The 14,345-nt window shown below is 41.8% G+C and overlaps 1 long non-coding RNA gene across 2 annotated transcripts in view; it reads left to right on the top strand.

Moving 5' to 3' along the window:
- The first annotated feature begins 935 nt into the window (after window positions 1-935).
- The window catches only part of LOC133474212 (uncharacterized), an 80,068-nt gene continuing 66,658 nt past the window's right edge, over window positions 936-14,345 (top strand). The window contains exons 1-4 of one of the 2 annotated variants that reach the window (XR_009787412.1): window positions 936-4,239; window positions 4,705-4,819; window positions 6,345-6,497; window positions 6,867-7,042. This is a non-coding gene — a long non-coding RNA (uncharacterized LOC133474212). The remainder of the gene's footprint in view (window positions 4,240-4,704; window positions 4,820-6,344; window positions 6,498-6,866; window positions 7,043-14,345) is intronic. The other variant, XR_009787413.1, reaches the window with a different exon arrangement.

Below are 14,345 nucleotides of genomic sequence, written 5' to 3'. Positions count from 1 at the left end.
TATCAAAATTCTGGAAAACCCTTCTACCTATGAAGTATTATCTCTATTCTGTTAGTTTTTCCAAAGAGTTATTCTGAAGTTGAGCACTTTATTTGAACACTTAACACTTTCTTTTTACTTGCTGTTATTTTGAGATTCACAGCCCTACTTTTATTTAGTAAATGTGAAAGCACACAGTTATGCTCATATGTTTGATTACCCAGGCAGAATTTGTAAGATGTGTACAATTCTTTAAAGAAAACATGAAGGGCCAGGCGAAACACATTTAATCTATATTACAGGCAGGTGGCGGCACGATGGGCGACTGGTTAGAGCGTCTGCCACACAGGCTGAGGACCGGACTTCAATCCCCAGCCCCGACTGTGTGGAGTTTGCATGTTCTCCCCGTGCCTGCGTGGGTTTTTTTCCGGGCACTCCGGTTTCCTCCCACATCCCAAAAAACATGCATGGTAGGTTAATTGAAGACTTTAAATTGCCCGTAGGTGTGAATGTGAGTGCGAATGGTTGTGTGTTTCTATGTGCCCTGCGATTGGCTGGCAACCAGTCCAGGTTGTACCCCGGCTCCTGCCCAATGATAGCTGGGATAGGCTCCAGCACTCCCGCGACCCTTGTGAGGATAAGCGGCTCAGAAAATGGATGGATGGATGGGATTCAAATTAAACTCTCAAGCATTTCAGAGAATCATTATCCTTAAACAAAACAATAACCATAAAGAAATTAATGATGGTTGTTGTTCAGTCATCAGTCGTATTTATAAAAAAAAAAAAAAAAAAAACATTACACAAATTCTGCCAGTGTATGTAAACGTATGAACACAACTGTACATATATGCAGTCATACGGACCCCTGTCATATTTGAATGAAAGTGTAGGATACACCTTTTTCATAACCTCTAGGTGGCGGTGACATATTAGATTGAGAGTGTACACCTTTCTCATAACCTCTAGGTGGTGATGGCATATTGGAATGAAAGTGTAAAGCTTTTTCATAACCTCTAGATGGCGGCATACATTTATAAAATGTGAAAGGTTGTATAATGCGCACTCTTGACTTTTGACAATTTTTTTGGGGGAAAAAATGTGCATTATACATGAGAAATTACGGTAAATGTTTGAGCTCAGCTCTTAAAAAATAATGCCTCATATTTAAATATTACTGCAAATGCACACCCATACTGTCAACTTTCACAGTAAAATAGCATTATACCAAGGACCTTTGCTGAATGATAGTGCCAATTAAATTATTTAGCATCTCAATAGAGTCTCCAAAAGTACATTAACAGATGGAGGCCCGCAGTGAGGCCGATAATATTCTCATACTGCAGGGTTCACTGACTTCATCTAACATTTACTCATGCACCATTGAGTGAAATTAGCCAGCGCTACACGGCCGACTCAGTGCAAGCAGGAGCTGCTTTCCAATAAGTCGATGGGAGGTATTGTATTACACGCTCTCGATGATCAGCGGTGTACGCCAAAAAGGACAAGACGGCCTGAAATGCCGCATACCTCGGAGGATTGCTCAGGAATCCGCAGTATGACACAGCGATCCGAAAAATAACAGGCCAAACCGTGTGAAGTGGAACGAGAGGATTCCGAGATCAAATGGTTATGCTACTTCCAATCTTGAAATTCTGGCCCAGCGCCTATTTGAGTTGTGCTCTGGTACTCCAGTGTACCAGCCTGGACTGCGCCGGAAGAGTGATCCATGCTGAAACTTAATTAAATCCTTAATTATTCAATTGACCCGGCAGCTGGTGATCAGTGGAAATGAAGCATGAAGAGGGTATTTTATTAAAACCTGTTATCCTAAATTATATAAGCAATGTCAACTCAAATGAACATTAGCCGGGCTTGCGCATGATGCTAATTAGAAAGGCAGCTAAGTACACATCTTATTAAAAATCACAGTTTAGTGCTCGCTCTGTGTAAACCGCATGTACCTCCTGCCGCTAAGAGAATGTGTGTGCCAAATAGTGCTAATGGAACATGACCAATGCTGGCCCGGATCCAGGACCCACTAAGGAAAACATGGCGTGCAAATACAACATTTTATCGTGCTACATGCTGGATGAAGGAACACTCTTGTCACACTCTTCAAAGCAACATAGTATAAATCTAAGGCAGTGTAACATAACACATATAAAACAACACTACATAACACAATACGACGTAACGCAATACGACGTAACTCACCACACTGTAATGTAACATAATGTAATGTGACACAGTGTAATGTAACAACATTAGGTAACGCTACAACTTAATGTAGCGTAACGTAACAATGCAGCACAACATAACATAATGTAACGCAACGTAACTCTGCACAACATAACTTGACGCAACATAACTACACAGCGAAATGCAGCACAATGTGGCTTAATGTGTGTATTAAGAGGAGACTCAGGACCAATGCAGCAAAATGGGAACAATGGAATAGAAAGCCCATTTCTCGCTGTCCTGTGTGGAAAGTATCTATGCGGTATGGTGGGTTGACAGTATGACAGGAAGACTACCAGCCGCAACCATGTGATGTTTCGTACTACTCGCAGCTCTTTATGTTGAATGCATTTGTTGCTGAACCCAACGCTAGCATTTGCCGAATTTTATCTGAAAGGGACAGGCGAATAAATATGGTTCTGCCACTAATGCACCAATTAATGGATTATTACCACAGCATTCAGAGATAAGGCACAGTAACAGGGTCAGCTAACATTAGCATGTGTAGGGGACATGCTCCTTGCAAACCGAGGTGACACAGTGACTCCCCAAAGTTTGATAAACTGCATCCTTCGAAGCCTCCCTGCTGTAAGACTCCCACAAGAAGACGCCTAGTGGACCCTAAATTAATTAGCAGGTCCCCTCGAAATCTTGGTTTACAGTCATCAAAGAGTCCTTTCTTCGTTTGAACTCACAACAGCCCAACCGATCGACAATGAAATGCAAATAACAGCAACAAACTATTTGCTTAATATTCAAATGTGCAGTCAAGGCACCACCCACTGGCGTTTGAGAGTACTGCAATATGTGAACTCTCATTTGATGTTTAACCAAGGATAAATGTCTGTTTTGATATTTCACGAACTCTGCAGAAGTATTCCAAATGTATGCCTTGATGTCTGTGTTAAGTGTGTCAACTTTACAAGCGCAATTGCAAGATTTTGAGAATTGTTTGTCTTGATTTGACTCCAAGCAGCATGAAATGTGATTTGAACCATAAGCAGTTGATTTGCCAAAACTAAAGTTTAAACTGTCACTCGATATACTTGACCTGTGAGTAAAGAGTGCAAAGTTGGTGTTATTTTATATTAATATATGATTTTAAACCCATTTTATGGGTCAAAATTGGAGTCTATATTCAAGCTGATGGGTGTGGTCTTCTCCAGGTTTCGCCGTCCCTCTGGGTATTTAACTCCTGACTCCCCCCTTCTTGGCTCTCTTGTGTTTTTTCTCTCGTTTGCTCTCTTCGTGTTCTGGCTGGCATCTAGCCAGCCACGGGCTGGCCTTGGCAACCTCTATCCTTTCTTTGTTTGGGCACTCGGCTCCCGAACCTCTGTGGACCCCCGCTGCTAAGCTTCCGGTACAGTGGCTACTGAGCTACCCAGATACGCTCCCAGCCAAACGTGAGTTTTCCGAATGTGCTAGCGGACCCCGGACCCAAGGCGGGGAGAGAGACGGTCATATTCTCCAAAGGAGGCAGTGACGTCACCAAGCGCTGTTGTTTGACTAGCAAAATTTGTCTGTTGTGATCTGGTGATCTCTGGTGAGTATGATGTATTTCTTTGTTTTTGTCATTTTATTAGATACATATTGATTCTGAACTGCTCCAGATGATGTTGTTCCACAGTAGTGTGCTGTTATAATTAGGATTAGGCATTGTCCTCAGCAGGCTTGGAACCCTGGATGACCAGGTACATGAAACAGCAGTTGGTTTTGCGAACAGAAATTAGCCATGTGAAGTGGGTAGTGAGGGTATATTTGCATGACAATATCCAAGTAAAAACGGCAAGGCTTTTTTTTCCAAGCAGTAACTTTGTCAAAATTATCTGCATTAACTTCCAGTGATGGCAATGTAGCAGAAAATCGCACGAACAGTGCTCGATGTAACTTGAACAAGCAATGATACCGTTTCTTTCACCAATCAGATTTCAAATTTGTTCTCACAAGACTAGCGAGCTGGCCCTCAGTGACGTCACCAAGTGCTGTTTTTTGACTAGCAGAATTTGTCTGTAGTGATCTGGTGAGTATCATGTAATTTCTTTGTTTTTGTCATTTTATTAGATACATATTGATTCTGAACTGCTCCAGATGATGTTGTTCCACAGTTGTGTGCTGTTATAATTAGGATTAGGCATCGTTTGAATTTGAACGATTCTCGATTCCAATTCTTTTAGGGCGCTAGGTCAAAAAGGTTTGCATGGTTTAAATAAAGGGTGTCCAAATTATGAACATCCATTTTCTTAGCAGCCTGCAGCATAGACTAAATTGAACATTTGACTTGAGGTTCTTTGTAACCAGTATCAATATCAAACCGATGAACTAAAAGGCATTGTGTGTGGAACTAACCCAATTGACTTTATATTCATTAATTAATGTTTCATCAAAAAGTTAAATATAGCATTGTTAAAATAGTTATTTGGGGCTGTTTCATCACGTCAAATGGTTTATATGTGCACGTTTTAACTTGACTTCCTCTTTTAACCAGAACTCAGCATTTTGGCACGAAAAGTAACTTCACACAGCACCAATGATTTTTAAATGGATGGAACCAAATGCTGTAAAACGCTGATTCCTTTCCCTACCCACCGATGAGGCAGAAGGTTAGTGTTTGTGATACTCTGAGACGTTTATGTGAATTTTGTCCCAATTCATTGTGATGTAAAATTGCTACGGTGAAGTTTTAGCCCAATGTTAAGCTTATTCTTTATTTTTTTGTCATCGCCGCTTACGTTGCTTTGAAAACTAACACAAACGGTAAAAGCCATCAGTGCAAAAGTGCAACCAACCGTTTACCTTGTTAGCTGTCTCAATGTTGGCAGAGATGTATTTTATTGTTTCACTCACCCAGTTGACTGGGAGTTGACTTCACTGAAGCTCCGCGCGGTGTAGGCTGAGGCTTGGATCACGTCAGACACTACACATCGTGAAAGCCTCCTTTGCACACTATAATCTTATTCCAAGTGTTCCACTGAGGCGACTGGTCATCATAAATAAATCATATAGAATCTTTGGCATCTGCCTGATTGTGATGACTGAGCCGCCCTCCTCCCCCTCATTTTTGTTGTTTATTTTTTTTATTTATTTATGGTAAAATGTGTATTGTGTTTTGTGTTGTGTAAACATTAATACTGGATGTATTTGAAGTGTCCTCCTGCGGGTAGGGTGAGCATAGGAAATGGGGAAAAATGTGTGGAAAAAATATAACAGTGGATGTACTGTTTCAGTGTGCTATTGTCAGAGGTGGGTAGTAACGCGCTACATTTACTCCGTTACATTAACTGAAGTAACATATTAGATAAATTGGGCGCTGTTGTGCCAGTCCAACATGATCACTATGGAATCAGATTTGTGCCAAAAAGATTCACACAAAACCTTTTAAATCACAAACTTTAGTTTTTGCTTGCAATGACGACTTTTGCGTTTACATTTGTTTTTTTTCAGTTACGTTTTTGTTTTTTTCGCTTACGATTCAGTTTTTTTCATTTACATTTTCAGTAGTTTTTTTTCACTGACTTTTGGCACAAACTTCTTGGGTGGGTGGGCTTTATTAGGAATGTGTCCTTATTGGCTAATTTGTTTTGAGTGACAGCTAATGCCCATGGATGTGAATTTTTTTTTTTTTTGCGCCACACTGAGCAGAGCCAACGTTAAGAATGCAAGATTAAATTTTCGATCATCTTCAGGAAGTGTAGGTATCTATTGTATATGTTATCAGTGCTGTACTTGGAAGACGTGATGTTGTCACATTATGTTAGAAGTGCACATCCACATTTTATCAGCAATTTAGCAGCTAACTACCGTTGGGTATATTGCTACCGTTAGCTACCATACTGACTTCTCCGTACTGTTTGTTGTATGGCCACTGACCACATTTCTTTATCATCTTATGATTATTACATAACTAAATAAAATTTAACACTTACATCCATCCTCCATTTTATGACTCACACAAGGGTCGCGGGAGTGCTTGAGCCTATCCCAGCTATCTTCGGGCTGGAGGCGGGGTACACCCTGAACTGGTTGCCAGCCAATCGCAGGGCACATATAAACAAACAACCATTCGCACCTAGGGGCAATCTTAGAGTCTTCAATTAACCTACCATGCATATTTTTGTGATGTGGGAGGAAACCGGAGTGCCCGAAGAAAACCTACGCAGGCATGGGGAGAACATGCAAACTCCACACAGGCGGGGCCAGGGATTGAACCCCGGTCCTCAGAACTGTGAGGCTGACGCTCTTAGCAGTCGTCCACCGTTCCGCCCGTTTTGAAGGATATAGGTATATATGTATAATGTATATGTGTGTGTATGTGTATTTTTGTAAATGATTACTATTAGAAACATTAAGAGTAGTATGCTGTGGTAAAATGGTGACCAGATAAGAAGGTATTAAAAATGGATAATTCCCAATGCATTCACTGTAGTCTCCTTCAACTTCAGTCTTGGGCTAGGTTCCAGTCCAGACTTCCTCAGTTGGCTTCTTCTGCTGTGAGAATTAGCAAACAGTCCACTATGTGTCCAAAAAAATCATAGTGAATGGTCCCGGCTTCAAGCCTCGGTTTGTTTGAACAGTTTTCATTGGTCAATTAAGACCTCCATCAATCTACTGTCAGGTAATATCACATCTCTTTGTTTTTGTGTCCCACAGTCATAATTTAGAATTTCTGCAGATGGAACAGCTGAGGATGCAGTCAATGTCCCTGGAGTGATAAAGTGGTTGACTGGACAGGAACAACAGAATGCATCTTCTAAATGGAGACAGACAATTTTTTAGGATAAACTTGGATATTTCATCCCACTTCTAACTTGAGAGAACACCTTACAGTAAGTTGCAGATGTTTCTGTTATTGTTTTGGCAGTGCATATGGCAACATTAGCCCTATCTTATGGTCACACTCACACACACGCACGCGTGCACACACACACACACTATCATCTGGTCAGCAAACAGGTTCTTCACACACACAGACACACACACACTATCATCTGGTCAGCAAACAGCTTCTTCATTCAGTTGTTTAAGTGAATAACACAAATAATGTTTTTGTAGGGCCCAATGCATGTCTTGTTGGTTTTTGGGTTAGTTAAAAATTTAAATGGTGGCAGGTGTGTGTGGACTCCCATATATTATTTATTTTATTTTATTTTATTTGACGTTCATGCTGTTTTGTTGTTGTTGTGTTTTTAAATCAGAAGTTACTGACAAGTTACTCTTTACTTGAGTAGTTTTTTCACTGAGTACTTTCTGACTCTTACTCAAGTAATATTTTTGGAGGACTACTTTTTACTTTTATTTGAGTCATATTATTCTAAAGTAACAGTACTCTTACTTGAGTACAATATTTGGCTACTCTACCCACCTCTGGCTATTGTGTTGTTTCTTGTGAAATAATCTAAAATAATGACATTTAATAATATTAAAAGATACACATTCACAGACGTGCAAAAACTGAATACGCTGTAATATGCATGCCAGGACTTTAGGTGGGGATGTCACTTCACCACTGCCTTGGCTTTGAATATATTAGTAAAATTAGTTATGTGATTAGGGTTCCCACCCATCCCGTAAAATACAGAATTGTCCCTTATTTGGCTATTAAATATTACATTCCGTGTGTGTGTGTGCGTGTGTATGTGTATATATTTACGATTTGTTACATATTTGGATTAATATCCAATAGAAATGCCCGTTACACACTAATCTGACAATAATGAGCAAAATAAAAAACAGGAAATACTCAAGGCAGCAAGATTATCATGGTGAGATATTCAGGACTCCCGCTCTGCTCTCGTGTATATGCCTGGAGAATGAAGCGGCGCTGCTCACACATGCGATTTTTAAAAATGGCCAGTGGAAGGGGGGGGGCATTTGGTGGGCATCGATCCCCGTCCCCCCTTGACGATCAATTTTTGTAGGCACAAGAGTGCAATCAGCACCCGCACTGCAAACTCCACACAGGCGAGGCCGGATTTGAACCCGGGTCCTCAGAACTGTGAGACAGATGTGCTAACCAGTCTTCCACCATGTCGCCCTGTTCAATTTACTAAGCAATTTATTCAATGGTGGATTCTCTTCTCCCTATTATCAGTGACACAAGTGTACCACAGAATCAAACATAACCTCAGCTACAACAGTGCTATCTATAGGCAGAGGCAGTAATTAAAGATGCCCCAAAAGCTGTTGTATAGTGCAACTGCTCTGTGGTAGCTCGTACTGTATCTCATTGATTATCTTAACTAACTGTCCATTTACTGAGCTGTGAGCATGTGGCACTTTCTTTTTTTTAAACTTTATTTTCCTCATTGTACGTTAAATAGGAACGCTAATTGCCTCATGCTCACCCCTTTATTGAAAACATTGACACAAATAAAAATATAATAATTCTTATGCATTACACTTATATAGCACTTTCAAGCCACTCAAGGACATATTATAATTGCACAAATTTTTCATTCACTCCACCCTCACACCCTAGTGGTGGTAAGCTACTTGTGTAGCTACAACTGCCCTGGGGCAGTCTGACAGAAGTGTCTATAGCTCCTCCGACCGGCACCAGACATCCAACCACAGTCGTTCATATGACACTGCTATGGGTGCTCGGTCCCACAGGGTTCCCGAGATGCTGTGGTGGCCGTCGCTCATTTTCATTTCTGAAAGGTGGCAACCCTATATGTAATCCACTATTTTTGTTGTGGTTGACTTACTTGGGCATCCATCTGTCCATTTTCTATGGAGCTTGCCTCAGGTGAGCTCGAGCCTATCCCACCTGACTTTGGGGCGAGCAGCTGGGTACAACATGGACTGTTGCCAGTCAATTGCAGGGCACACATAGACAAACAAACATTGACACTCACATTCACACCTATGGACAATTTGGAATCTTCAATAAACCTGACATGCATTTTGTGTGTACTGTCTGTTTAATGTAAAGGGTTGAATCTGTTTTGTGATCAAAACAGTGAATACAAAAAGGCCTCTTTAGATTGAGACATTTTCGCCTCTTCAGGGTCTCTGTGTCCCAGTCTGGTGGCTCTCTGTATTTGTCAACATACAGTGGTGGCGTGAGAGCTATACAAGTCTCTTTGTTTTCATTTTTTATTTTTTTGTTTGATTGTTCTCTATCATCTTTCAGGCAAGGCTTTCCCTGAGAAGGCATCAGCGCTGTCAAATACAATTTTTTATCTCTTAATTCTTCGGGGGACTTAAACCTTTAAGATTCCAAACGCGGTTGTAAAAATCCCCCCCAAACTCCCTGGCCCCGCTCAGCTTAGTTTATTTTATGAGTCCTCATTGGGTTTATCACAGTGTAAACAAAACTAAAACAGTGCCCTCCTGGAATTTTTGAAGCCACACTTTTACAAGTGTAGGTGGAATTTGAACACTGATTATTTCAATGATTGCAGCTATGGTCTCCTGATGGAGATGATGGTATCACAGGGACTTGAGGACTGATGAAGGCCAGATTCCTCCTTTGAATGTGGGCCATTAAGTGCCATATTTACTTGTATCATTTGCTGTAATTATCTTCCCAGTGGCATGGCAATGATGCAGTTACCTCCCCGCTACCCCTTGAAAAGTTAGAACTTATCAACAGATTGGCTTACACTTTGTGAATAAATTAAAAATTGATAATCCCCTTTTTTTGCATTGTAGATCTTCACATGCAACTAGAAATCACAAGTCCCTCTGATCATTCATGACAGTACTGAGAGATGCTGTAAACGAGCCACAAGACGCGTTGTTTCATGTTGATGCACGAGAGAGAAGGTTTCCCTGCATGCCAAACAAAGAGATGAGTTGACTCAGAGGCTTTGTACATGCCTCTACTGTACTGTACATGCCACGGGCACTCTTACAATGCGCGTAATTGGTTCCTGGCGCGACAACAACCAATGAGCGCACGACTGGATTTATCCCGTGAGCTGATTGGCTGCGCATCATCGCATCCTCACCCAGAATCTTCCCTTGTTGTCTTGCCAGTCTCGTCCAAGCTGTTGACTGTCTCGCATACTGTATCTTAGTGTTGTGTTCGTGATAACTAATCAAAAAAAGTTATCACTTAAACAAAAAAAGTTAAGCCCTTACAATGCCGCCTAAGCGCTGTGCCCTTGCGAAAGCTTCCTCCGGGGTGCCCTGGTGGTGGTGGAAATGTTCAACGGGTCCAAGCGGGTTGGAATGGGTGGAGGAAGGTGTCAGGTGTGCTATGTGACTGCTAGTCTCTGCTAGGATGAAGAGCAAAGTTTATAAAACAGTGGTGAGGCCAGCCATGATGTATGGATTAGAGACAGTGGCACTGAAGAGACAACAGGAAGCAGAGCTGGAGGTGGCGGAAATGAAGATGTTGAGGTTCGCTCTCGGAGTGACCAGGTTGCATAAAATTAGAAATGAGCTCATCAGAGGGACAGCCAAGGGTCGATGTTTTGGAGACAAAGTTAGAGAGAGCAGACTTCGATGGTTTGGACACATCCAGAGGAAAAATAGTGAGTATATTGGTAGAAGGATGATGAGGAGGGAGCTGCCAGGCAAGAGAGCTAGAGGAAGAGAAGGTTGATGGATGTAGTGAGGGAAGACATGAGGGCAGTTGGTGTTCGAGAGGAGGATGCAGGAGGTAGGCTTACATGGAAAAGGATGACGCACTGTGGCGACCCCTAAAGGGACAAGCCGAAAGGAAAAGAAGAAGATTAAAAAAGAAAAACTTAAATGTCACACAGTATTCAGACCCTTTGCTGTGACACTCATATATTTAACTGTCCATTTCTTCTGATCATCCTTAAAATGGTTCTACACCTTCATTGGAGTCCAGCTGTGTTTGATTATACTGATTGGCCTTGATTAGGAAAGCAACACCCCTGTCTATATAATACCTTACAGCTCACAGTGCATGTCAGAAAAAATGAGAATCATGTGGTCAAAGGAACTGCCTGAAGAGCTCAGAGACAGAATTGTGGCAAGGCACACATCTGGCCAAGGTTACAAAACAAATGTCTGCTGCACTTAAGGCTCCTAGAGCACAGTGGCCTCCATAATCCTGAAATCCAAGATGTTTTGGACGATCAGAACCCTTCCTAGAGCTGGCCGTCCGGCTAAACTGAGCAATTGGGGGAGAAGAGCCTTGGTGAGAGAGGTAAAGAAGAACCCAAAGATCACTGTGGCTGAGCTCCAGAGATGCAGTCGGGAGATGGGAGAAAGTTCTAGAAAGTCAACCATCACTGCAGCCTACCACCAGTCGGGGCTTTGTGGCAGAGTGGCCCGACGGAAGGCTCTTCTCAGTGCAAGACACATGAAAGCCCGCATGGACTTTGCTAAAAAAAAAAAAAAAAAAAAACACCTCAAGGACTCCAAGATTGTGAGAAATAAGATTATCTGGTCTGATGAGCCAAGATAGAAATTGTTGGCCTTAATTCTAAGTGGCATGTGTGGAGAAAACCAGGCACTGCTCATCACCTGTCCAATACAGTCCCAACAGTGAAGCATGGTGCAGCATCATGCTGTGGGGGTGTTTTTCAGCTGCAGGGACAGGACAACTGGTTGCAATCGAAGGAAAGATGTATGCGTCCAAGTACAGGGATATCCTGGATGAAAACCTTCTCCAGAGTGCTCAGAAGCTCTGACTGGGCTGAAGGTTCATCTTCAAAAAAGACAATGACCCTAAGCACACAGCTAAAATACAGAAGGAGTGGCTTCAGAACAACTCTGTGACTGTTTTTGAATGGCCCAGCCAGAACCCTGACTTAAACCCATTGAGCATCTCTGGAAAGATCTGAAAATGCCTGCCCACCCACGTTCACCATCCAACCTGACAGAACTGGAGGGGATCTGCAAAGGAAGAATGGCAGATGATCCCCAAATCCAGTGAAAAACCTGCTGCATCATTCCCCTAAAGACTCATGGCTGTATTAGCTCAAAAGGGTCCTTCTACCAAATACTGAGCAAATGGTCAGAATATTTTTCTTTTTTAATAAATCTGCAAAAGGTTTTTTTTCCCATCAATATGGGGTGCTGTGTGTACATTGAGGGAAAAAAATGAACTTAAATTATTTTAGCAAATGGCTGCAATATAAAAAAAGAGTGAAAAATTTAAGGGGGTCTGAATACTTTCCGTACCCACTGTATATCGAAATGTCTTAGCCAGTGTAAGAAAACTTTGTTTGAGGCGAAGACCATGGGTCCTCCAACAAGACAAAAACCCTAAGCACACATCTAAAAGCACACAGGAATGGTTAAAAAGGAAAGAAAACTACTGTTTTGAAAATGGCCAGCAATGAGTCCTGATATCAATCCAATTGAAAATCTTTGGGCAGAGCGGAAATCTGCCACTTGGGAAAAGAACCCTGTAAATGTTCAAGAGCTTGAACAAATTGCAAAGGAAGAGTGGGAGAAAAAAAAAAAACACTTGATAAGTGCAAACTTTTGCAGGCTGTCATCGCTCCCAAAGGGTGTGCAACCAAATATTAAGGAGGGGTGCCAATACACACACGGTACATGTTTTTTTCAGTTTTTCTATGGCGGCACGGTGGACGATTGGTTAGCACATCTGCCTCACAGTTCTGAGGACCTGGGTTCAAATCCGCCCTCACCTGTGTGGAGTTTGCATGTTTTCCCCGTGCTTGCGTGGGTTATCTCCGGGTTTCCTCCGGAGATTTCCTCCCATCCATCCATCCATCCATCCATTTTCTGAGCCGCTTATCCTCACAAGGGTCGCGGGAGTGCTGGAGCCTATCCCAGCTATCATCGGGCAGAAGGGGAGGTACACCCTGAACTGGTTGCCAGCCAAATCGCAGGGCACATAAAAACAAACAACCATTCACACTCACATTCACACCTACGGGCAATTTAGAGCCGTCAGTTAACCTACCACGCATGTCTTTGGAATGTTGGAGGAAACCGGAGTGCCCGGAGAAAACCCATGCTGGCATGGGGAGAACATGCAAACTCCACACAGGCGGGGCCAGGGATTGAACCCCAGACCTCAGAACTGTGAGGCAGACGCTCTAACCAGTCGCCCACCGTGCCGCCCGGTTTCCTCCCACATCCCAAAAAACATAATTGGTTAATTGGAGACTAAATTGCACATAGGTGTGAATGTGTGTGTGAATGGTTGTTTGTCTATATGTGCCCTGCAATTGGCCGTGACCAGTTCAGGTTGTATCACCACCTTTCGCCAGAGTCAGCTGGGATAGGCTCCAGCACACCCTCTACGCTAGTGAGGATAAGCGGTACGGAAAATGGATGGATGGATGGATGTATTTCAATATCTAAGTTGGAAAAAAAAGCAATTTACTTTGTTAAATTACTTTGGACCTCCAGTCAAAAGATCCTGATTATATTAGTTTGGTACATTTCCATTTATTTCTGAAGATATTATACAGGTTATACAAAAAAAAAAAAAAAAAAAAAAGAAAAAGGGTACCAATAATGGTAAACACAACTGCACATAAACCATTTTAATTTTTAGATGCCAATAACATCAGTGTGAATGTTTATTAATTCACATACAGATTACAGTGCCGTGAACAAGTATTGGTTCCCTTCTCAAATTCTCATATTTTTTCAGTTTCCCCACTTTGAAGTTTAACAAAGGTAAATATTAGACAACTACTGTACAACCGAAGTGAACTTAAAATGCTGTTTTTAAATGGTGATTTCATTTGTTAAGGGAAAAAAAATAGTCAAAGTTACCTGGCCCTGTGTGTAAAAGTAATTGTTAAATCATGAATTAATTGTGGCTAATCACATCTTTTGGTTAATTTTCCCTGATCACACCCAAGGCTGATTACCTCCAGACCTGTTCAGTCAAGAAATCACTTAAACAGAACCTGTCTGACAAAATCGAGTCAGATAAAAGATCTAAAAAAGCTGCAACAAAATGACACGATCCAAACAAATTCAAGAACAGTCAAGAAATGAAGTAATTTACATCTATCGGTCTCGAAAGGGTTACAAAGCAATTTCTCAAGCTTTAGGATTCCAGCAAACCATAGGGAGAGCCATGAACCTCAAATGGAGAACTTATAGAACAGTGGGGAACCTTCCCAGGAGTGGCCAGCCTACAAAGATTACCCCAAGAGAACAGCAGTGGAGACTGGTTAACACATCTGCCTCACAGTTCTGAGGACTAGGGTTCAA

The sequence above is a fragment of the Phyllopteryx taeniolatus genome, chromosome 2 (genome assembly GCF_024500385.1).
Source record: "Phyllopteryx taeniolatus isolate TA_2022b chromosome 2, UOR_Ptae_1.2, whole genome shotgun sequence".
Taxonomy (NCBI): domain Eukaryota; kingdom Metazoa; phylum Chordata; class Actinopteri; order Syngnathiformes; family Syngnathidae; genus Phyllopteryx; species Phyllopteryx taeniolatus.
The sequence above is the reverse complement of the archived record's forward strand: the minus strand, read 5'-3'. Positions and strand labels throughout refer to the sequence as shown.